The sequence below is a fragment of the Nerophis lumbriciformis genome, linkage group LG23 (assembly GCF_033978685.3).
Source record: "Nerophis lumbriciformis linkage group LG23, RoL_Nlum_v2.1, whole genome shotgun sequence".
In the NCBI taxonomy this organism is placed as follows: domain Eukaryota; kingdom Metazoa; phylum Chordata; class Actinopteri; order Syngnathiformes; family Syngnathidae; genus Nerophis; species Nerophis lumbriciformis.
The window spans coordinates 26,454,161-26,464,160 of NC_084570.2; the positions used below are offsets into that span (position 1 = coordinate 26,454,161).

General features: G+C 37.0%; 2 protein-coding genes across 7 annotated transcripts in view; both read left to right on the plus strand.

Moving 5' to 3' along the window:
- The window catches only part of vamp3 (vesicle-associated membrane protein 3 (cellubrevin)), a 23,943-nt gene extending 22,384 nt beyond the window's left edge, over window positions 1–1,559 (plus strand). Inside the window, exon 5 of the mRNA XM_061984888.2 lies at window positions 1–1,559. This exon is cut by the window's left edge and continues 104 nt beyond it. The gene's annotated coding sequence lies outside the window, so the exon portion shown is untranslated.
- A 1,396-nt stretch (window positions 1,560–2,955) lies between these two features.
- The window catches only part of per3 (period circadian clock 3), a 61,075-nt gene continuing 54,030 nt past the window's right edge, over window positions 2,956–10,000 (plus strand). For 5 of the 6 annotated variants that reach the window (XM_061984881.1, XM_061984884.1, XM_061984885.1 and 2 more), the window contains exon 1: window positions 2,956–3,103. The gene's annotated coding sequence lies outside the window, so the exon portion shown is untranslated. Of the gene's footprint in view, window positions 3,104–3,512; window positions 3,550–10,000 lie in introns of all 6 variants that reach the window. The other variant, XM_061984882.1, reaches the window with a different exon arrangement.

Genomic DNA, 10,000 nt, shown 5'->3' on the forward strand with positions numbered 1-10,000 from the left:
TCTTTGTTCCATATTTTCTCCCTGGAAAGGCAAGCGGGCTATCATTTCTTGTCCTCAGTGTGCGCGCACTCCTATGTGCCTCAGTAAAGGATAACGCTAAGTACCGGTCTTACCGGCATTACTACACTATACCAGATTTAGTGTCAAGCCACATACCAAAGACACGCGCAGTTAATTAATTTAACCCAAACTCAACCAGTGTCACATGTTGAATGCTAACTTGCCTTTTTACATCCAAGCATTGCTATCCATTGGACAAGAAATATGATGTATAGTTGTGAACTCCTCTGAAAATTGTGTTCAATGTTTTATTCGCCAACAATGTGTGTGTGCCAAGTTTAGATGTGCCTTTAGAAATACTGACCGTTTTCTTTTAAACTGTTCTGGTTATCACTGGAGCAATGTTCAACATCTGAATTGTTCCAGTCATTAAGAATATACAGTACAGGCCAAAAGTTTGGATACACCTTCTCATTCAATGTGTTTTATTTATTTTCATGACTATTTACATTGTAGATTGTCACTGAAGGCATCAACACTATGAATGAACACATGTGGAGTTATGTACTTAACAAATAAAGGTGAAATAACTGTAAACGTGTTTTATATTCTAATTTCTTCAGAATAGCCACCGTTTGCTCTGATTACTGCTTTGCACACTCTTGGCATTCTCTGGATGAGCTTCAAGAGGTAGTCACCTGAAATGGTTTTCACTTCACAGGTGTCATAGTTTTGATGCCTTCAGTGACAATCTACATGGTAAATAGTCTTGAAATTAAAGAAAACACATTGAAATGAGAAGGTGTGTCCAAACTTTTGGCCTGTACTGTATATATACTGTATATACTTTCTGCCTAATTTCAAAACAGCGCTGTTAAGAGTCGATCATGCCACCTAATGCCTTAACTTATTTATACACGTGGGCTGAGTGCTTATGTACTTCTATTTTGAAGACATTAGATTTAAGTTGCAATATATTTTCATTTCCTGAGAGTAAAATTTGATTGTGAATGCAGGAAAGCCTGTTTGTATCTTGGTGTTAGGAAGAGTTTCTCCATTGAAACAAGTGCCTAAAGTCTCTTAAATTGGAATAACTTATTTCTTTTTGATATATTTTGTCTAAAAGAACGACAATATAATTTTCGACAAATGTCACCACGGACGGAAAGGAATATGCCTTATTCTTTCTGCATTGGGAAAATTCCAGATACATCTACGCAGCAATCCATGGAATATTCACTACCAGAGTAGTGCCTTCTAAATCCACAGAAATGCAGCTCTCATTATTCATGTATGTATCCCATCTTAGTCAAATTCATCCATATTTCATGCCCTTTTATTACGCATGTAGCTATGTTTTGAAACTAATGTATGTAGAACTAATATTGAAGGTTGGTTTTGTTTGTGTACACTCCTGCCAAGCATTGCGCTGCTTGCATTTGTATTAAACATTAGTTGGAAAGTGAGAGTGAGAATTCTATGTGCTGTGCCAACACTGGATGATTGCATACCCTGCTGTTGCTTCTGTCTAAATAAAATAATCCAAAAATTAAAAAAAAGTTTCGTTACTTTGTTTATGGCGATTGCATACCCTGCTGTTGCTTCTGTCTAAATAAAATAATCCAAAAATTAAAAAAAAGTTTCGTTACTTTGTTTATGGCCAGTGACGTTTTAATACATTAAGTGTTGTGACTGTTGTAAACAAAGGGTGGCCAAAGTTCGCCTCGGGGGCCATTTGTTGTGCCGGCAATATGTCTAAAACAATAAAAATGTAGTCAAAAAGACTTAATGTAATGAGGAAAAAGCTAAACAATTGACATTTTAAAGTTTAAACAATCTCTTTAAATAGAGGACATTTTGACAGACTTACAGTATATCAAAACTTAGTGTCAGCTTTGTGTTATAAGTGAAAAACTTGATTATTCAACTTTTTGTCATTCCGTTACGTCTTTTTGCACTTTTTTCTTACATTTTACTGTTTCTTTCCTGACAATATGTTGAAGGCCAACAAAACTTGAGCTGAGGCGGGCAAGTGGCCTTTGGGCCGCCCCTGTAATAACTAATGATAGTACACGTTGTCACCTATAACACAAACATGACACTTAAGTTTTGTCTTCAAATAATTTTTTAATATCAAAATGTCCCCTGCATACTTTGACTTTTCAATACACGGCCCATGATTTAAAAGGTTTGGAATCCATCTAATTTGATGAGCTCAGCTGTCACAATTTTCATATAATTCCCTAATGTGTTCAATTATTATTTAATATATATATATATATATATTACATATATATATATATATATATATATATATATATATTTATTATATATATATATATATATGTATGTATATATATATATATGTATATATATATGTATGTATATATATATATATATATGTATGTATATGTATATATATATGTATGTATATGTATATATATGTATATATATATGTATGTATATGTATATATATATGTATGTATATGTATATATATGTATATATATATATATGTATGTATATGTATATATATAGCCAATGTTCTGTGCTACAATTACTGCAAAATTTTTTTATTTTTTTTGTACCCTGAAAATGAAATAATTACAAAATGTTTCCTCATAAAGTAGAGTGGTAAAAGTAAAAATTCCTTCTAAGTTGTTTCAGGCCCTACTGATAAAGTATATTGTAAAAAAAAAAAAAAAACGTTTGTATAAAACGATATCACAGATGAGCGTTGATTCCTTCCGTGGTGAAAAGGCTCATGCAGCGGGCCGTGATGTCTTGCGCATGCGCAGCCTACATCGTGAGCTTTGTCTTGCCTGTTGCGTAACATGGGTGTCCACGTGAGTTTTCTCCTGGACACGCCCACTCTCCTAGCTAGGGGCCATTCGCACAGCATATGTAAATAAATACGACCAATCGCCGTTGAGTGGGCGGTGCCACAGCGGACAAGACTCACGTTGCCCAACTGTGTCAAGCGCACCGGAATACTAGGCGATTTAGTTTGGTGACAGCGTCCTAATTAAACATTGTTTCAATAGGACCAGAGAATCAAATCACGGGAAAACTTACCGAAGTGGCGACACGCGAGTTCTTGAAAAGGTAAATATTACACCAAAAGGCGATTTGTGTATGTTTTGGGTGCTAGCTAGCTCGCGCAGTGTCAACAGTAGAAGTAAACACATTAAATGTGATTGGTTTTCTGTAGATTTTAATACAGATTAATATTTTTCTTTATTGTGGAATATTTATCCACCATGTCTTTAGCGTGTAGCGAACGTTGGATAACATGTCTGCCATAACGCAAGTGACGTTGTGCTACTATTAAACCTTCCGAGCAGATCATCCAAATTTAGCGTTGGCACCAAGCACATAAATAATTTGAACCAACCATAAGCTGACACCTAACGTAACCCAGTGCGTGTTTACATTGTGATTGTCGTCGTGACACTCTTAATGAATGCATAGAACGTGTAATTATGGCTGATGAAACGCATGTCATTTCCTTCAGTGGTCCGAGCTTGATGGTGTGAGGCTTCCTGAGGACAGTAAGTTCATGAGGGGAAGGGGCAAGAGTCAAGTTTGTTGTCACGTCACATTTGTAGGTTTTTAAAATGTCACTTTTCCCTGTTAAAATGTCCTGTTGCGTTCATGCAACATCATTTTTTTGAGTGCATTATCCAAAACAAGGTATATAATCAGGGGTGTCCGACTTTTTTCCACTGAGGGCTGCACACTGAAAAATGAAAGCATCCGGGGGCCATTTTGATATTTTTCAATTTCAAAAACCAATACAACCATATTTTAGGGCGCATCGGATTATAAGGCGCACTGCCGAGGTATATTCTTGATTTTTTTCATATATAAGATGCACCTGATTATAGGGTGCATTAAAGGAGTCATCCATCCATCCATCCATCCATCCACTACCGCTTATTCCCTTTGGGGTCGCGGGGGGCGTTGGAGCCTATCTCAGCTACAATCGGGCGGAAGGCGGGGTACACCCTGGACAAGTCGCCACCTCATCGCAGGGCCAACACAGATAGACAGACAACATTCACACTCACATCCACACACTAGGGCCAATTTAGTGTTGCCAATCAACTTATCCCCAGGTGCATGTCTTTGGAAGTGGGAGGAAGCCGGAGTACCCGGAGGGAACCCACGCAGTCACGGGGAGGACATGCAAACTCCACACAGAAAGATCCCGAGCCCGGGATTGAACCCAAGACTACTCAGGACCTTTGTATTGTGAGGCAGATGCACTAACCCCTCTGCCACCGTGAAGTCATATTATTATTATTTTTTCTAAATGTAAAACACTTCCTTGTGGTCTACATAACATGTAATGGTGGTTCTTTGGTCAAAATGTTGCATAGATTATGTTTTACAGATCATCTTCAAGCCGCTTTCGGATGCGCCGTTTTGTGGGCGGTCTTATTTACGTGGCTCACCTTCGGCAGCGTCTTTACTCCGTCTTTTTTGTTGTAGCTGTGTAAGGACGAGAGTGGAAGAAGTGTCAAAATATGGAGCTAACTATTTTAATGACATTCAGACTTTACTTAAATCAACAACGGAGCAGCATCTCCACATCCGGAAACAACAACACCAGAAATGTGTCCCGTGAAAAAACGTCCGACCGGAACTCTCTAACAACTAAAGTTCCTTAGGTGAATAATGTAAACTCACTGCACCGGTATGTTTTAGCGCTTTCATGGCGATTTTACTGACAGATATAAGTAAGAACTTTACACTACTTCATATTAGAAATGGCAACAACGGAGGATGAATGTCCCATAACAAGAAGATAGAGGAAAAAGAAGAAGCTTATCGACTACGGTTCCCAGAATTTTATCGTAAAAGCTGTAGTGTTTTTTTACTGCATATTACTGGAAATGAAATTGAAAAACAGTACCACTCTTTTTTTTTTTTCTTTTTTTTTTTTTTTTACATTAAAATATAGAGTTGTTGTGTATTATAGTTTATAGTGTATCAATGTAAACACAAACTGTACCAAAGTAGTTTTTTTGTAAAAAACAAACAAACTGGCATCTAAGTTGCCAGAATTTTACCATAAAGTCTATTGTCATTTTTACAGTGCACAATTTGATAATTTGCTTTGAAATCATAAGTCAAGCTGATATTCAAGTACTTATTTTTATTTTAAAAAAATGATAACATTTTGTTGCCTTCTTAGATAATATTATATTTTAAAAGATATGTATATAAAGATAAGCATGCAGTTCATTTATCTTTTGAATATCAAAATGAAAAGAACAAATACATTTAGTTAGAAACTATTATTTATTAAAGCATATTATTACCATTTCGCAGGACATATAAAATGATGTGGCGGGCCAGATCCGGCCCCCCGGGCCTTGAGTTTGACACATGTGTTCTAGACTATTCATTAGTAGCCAGCGAGAAAGTATATTTTTGACACAACAGACTGTAAATAGAGTTCACAACACTGGAAGTATATTACTAGAGAGAGCGTGGCTACAGGGCAGCCACACGTTTTCTGTGTTATTTGCATGCATGTTATAGAATTTGACATGGCATTTTCAATGTTAGTGAATTATCTACAAACATTTGTGTGGTACATTACATGGCACATGTTAGTGTCAAAAAGACAGCCAAAATAGGTTGGTAGAACTAAAGGTCAAATATAGTTTAGAATTGCAGCCAGTTGCAGGAAAGTCTTGATTTTCAACATTTTCTTTCGGGGTTTGCATGGCAGCACTTTGTGCTAATAAATGATAATGATAAATGGGTTGTACTTGTATAGCGCTTTTCTACCTTCAAGGTACTCAAAGCGCTTTGACACTACTTCCACATTTACCCATTCACACACACATTCACACACTGATGGAGGGAGCTGCCATGCAAGGCGCTAACCAGCACCCATCAGGAGCAAGGGTGAAGTGTCTTGCTCAGGACACAACGGACATGACGAGGTTGGTACGAGGTGGGGATTGAACCAGGGACCCTCGGGTTGCGCACGGCCACTCTGCCACTGCGCCACGCCGTCCCCATGATGATAATAATAATAATAATAATAATAATAGATATTTTCCTTTTTTTCCCCTGATTTTCCTTTTTTTTTTTTTTTACTCAAAGGGTGCTCACATCCCAGATAGTGGATATTCTCTATGACACATGTGTCAAACTCAAGGCCCGGGGGCCAGATCTGGCCAGCCACATCATTTTATATGGCCCGCCAACGCCTGGAAATAATATGCATCAATAAAGTATTTGCTAAATGTATTCTTTCTTTCCATTTTAACAGAAAAAAATACATTTATTGCATGCAGTCGCATATATTTGGATTCAATAATATCTAATAATGTAACAAACACTATATTATTATAAATTTTTTTCTTAAAATAAAGAATAAATACTTAAATATCTGCTTGATTTGTGTATGAATTTGTAATAATAATGTTGGTAATGTTAAAAAATGTAATGTTAGTTACATTTGTATGAATTTAGGTTGGAACGCACTTATTTCTGATAATAATGAACCATTAGTTTCATGTTTTGTAGTAATGTAACAAATATATTATCATGCATTCAACTTTTTTTTTTTTAAATGAAAATAAATATTGATTGACTTATTTCAAAGCAAGTTATTCATTAAATTATGCATTGTAAAAATGTTAATAGATTAAACGGTAAAAAAAAAAATGGCTGCACAGCGGCCAGAATTGTATCAGTAAAAAAAACATTGGTACCATTTTTTTCTATTTAAAGTAATACATCGCAAAAACAACCACCATAGAGTTCATGATTAACACCGGCTGCTCTGTTGACCAGAATTTTACCGTTAAAAAACATGGTAGCCTTTTTCCATTTACAGTAATGTCCTGTAAAGAAAAAAACGATCGAATCCACGGTAAGATTCTGCCGACTGAGCTGCCAGTCTACAGATTTTTTTTTTACGGAGTACGTAAAAAATCTATATTGTTGTGCAATAATATGTGGGGAATATCTCCGTTACAAGCGGCCGTCTGAGGGCCCTCGATGAAAAGGAGTTTGACACCTCTGCACTATGAAGAGCGTGTCAGTTTTTACCCTATCAATATTTATTGACCATCAAGTGTTGTCAACATTGCAACATGGCTATGTTACCAGTCTCTGATACTGTATGTTTCATTTTTACCATGAGGAAACAATGCATACATTCTGCTGGGAATTCACAGCTGTATGTACATTATATTTAATATATGGCCTCCTCAGGTCTGCTTGTGACCTTAAGATCAGATCAGACCATTACGCTTGCACCACCGTTGTAAAAGGGTCTTTCTTTCTGAAACAACAGTTATATTACATCCCAAGTAACACTAAAATATCTCACTGTCAACTTGAGCTTCACGATTATGTAATCCTGCTGCCACGGGGCGGAATATTTCCACCGGCTTCTCAGTGATTTGTGTGTCACACTGCTCTATATAAATATTACATGTGTTTATTACACTGAAAACCTTAATTAGGGATTGTACAACGACATATTATACTCCTCGGTTACAAATACCAATAATATTTCTTACTTGTATTACTTTGTAAGCCCATTTGTAAGACATAACTCAAATCTATTGTACTTGATGGTTATGTACAGTAGAATATGTTGTTTGTAGTGGACAGGAATACATCGGAATGTATTATGAGGTTTAATGTGTGTTTTGTTTCATAATTGGTTGTTAATTCACATTTTGAAAGAAAAAAACACATTTACACTTAAGCACACATTATTTAATGAATATCACATTATTTGTTTGTTGTCACAAAAATCCTGCGTTTTATTTGTGTGCTGATGCTGTGACACGATTACCGTAAATTCCGGACGACAAGCCGCTACTTTTTTCCTACACTTTGGACCCTGCGGCTTATAAAACGGTGTGGCTAATGTATGGATTTTTCTTCGCCATAATGTTTAAATACAAATGAAATAAATAGTTACCATTAAACAACAAGCAGAGACACTGAAAAGGTGCGTTCTTTTATGTGCTATGGTGCCATCTTTTAGATGAGTTCGCTCACTGCAGGTGCTGCGGTGTGAACGTCTACAGTATTTCCTTCCGTTATAATGCTTTAAACGGAAAGTACAAGGGCCGTTTCGATTTACTAGTCGTCCATAGCGTTACTACTCATTTGGATTCTTCATTCATCACCCCAAGCAACGTTTGTAAGTTTTACAATATAACTAAAACAATTCTTATTTATTAAACCGTCCCATGTGTGATGTCTGTAGGAATGTTTTCATGCATATTTGTACGTGCTATGATAATGTAATCAAGCTACCGTCGTTAGCATTAGCTAATATGCTAATACATTTACGAGTGTCTGTGTAGTCTTATTATCTTACAATTGCATTCTTTTTTTTGTAAATTCACCAAAATGTCACAGTGGAGTTATTCAGTGTTTATCTGATTGGAGAGCTAGCTACCGCAGCTAATGGGTCCATGGCGATGACTTCTGGTTTTTTTGATTAGCCGTTTTACTGCCGTGTTACAGACACCGTTTGGAAACAATTAAGGTATGGGAAAACTCATTTCACAACGTATATATCTGCGGTTTGTAGTCCGGCGCGGCTAATATATAGATTTTTTTTCTCCCTAAAATTCAGTGGGTGCGACTTATACAACCCGCTCTATAGTCCGAAAAATGCTGATCACAGAAGGATGGCTTTGAATCACCTTGCTTCAAATTCAATAGAGCAGAGATAATGCCTGACTTTTCTTAGAAATGCCATTAGCCTAGTTACTGGCTTGATCAGCAGACGAGTGTGTTTTGTGCTGTTTTCCGCAAATGTGCATGCTACAAACAAAGGCCAGCTATTCCAGACTACAGCATTCATTGAGTGGCCAGAATCAAAGACTAATCTTTTGCAGCTAGCCTCTGCTACTGTCCCACATTGGACCATTTTCACATGGCGTCAGCATGCGCCCCGAACCTCAACAACACCCGCCCCCAAAACACAGAATTTTACTCAACGGCAACAATGCAAAAATATCCATTTAAAAAATACATTAGTTCATGACTACATCTCCTTCGACAGGCGCTTGCACGTCTGTGCGAGCGTAATGAAAGCCAGTCTACTTCATGTAAAGAACTGGCGTTCTGGGAGACTGCCTGTGTTTTTAGCTCAATAGTAGTACGCTGGCCTTTTACACTGGGGGAGTGTGTTCGAGCCCCGCTCAGAGCAGTAAGGGAAAAAAATGCAGCCGAGAGAGAGAGCATAGGGGAGCATAGAGTGGGTTGTTCCAATGCAGTCAAACTAGACATTGGATAAATGCTCAGCTTTGTCCAGCCCACGGACGCCGAGCGTTTTTGGAAGTGAATGAGAAGTGGGCTCAGTCTCGGACGGCCTGAGTGCTAAATCCCGTTTTGATTGACCGCAAAATGAGCGAATCAGAAATCTTGAGATACAAACCACTGCCAGAGCATTTTTCAAGTTTCATTCTGTTGTTTCGTGTTGATATGGAGAACTTTACAATCCTGTAAGTGACGTTTTCTTTGTAAAATATAGTATCTTAATATCTTCAATCTGATATTTTGGGGACTGTATTTGTCTTTAGAAAATAGCTGAAAAAGAGCTTCCCCTAGTTGAAAGACCAGCAGCCGCCACTGGTGAACGGCCTGTGTTACATTGTACAAAAGCAGCAACCATTAAAACATTTGAGAAAATTCATATATTGTATTAAAATATATGTTAATTATTACCAATAAAACAGATTTGTTTTTAAATGTATGCAATTATATAAATAATTTTTAAAGAAAATCTATGCATCAATGCTGATTATGGCAATTATATCCATCCATCCATCGTCATATTGTCCAAGCACCTAGCCACGTCACCACTGCCACAAGTGTATTGGCAAGCTGGGGGGAACCCTGTTGAACTATTTTCTTCTATTCCCACCCCTATTATTGTTACAACTTTTTTATTATTGTATTTTGACTCTGTTCTCACATAATTCCGTTTTTTGTAGTAGTGCT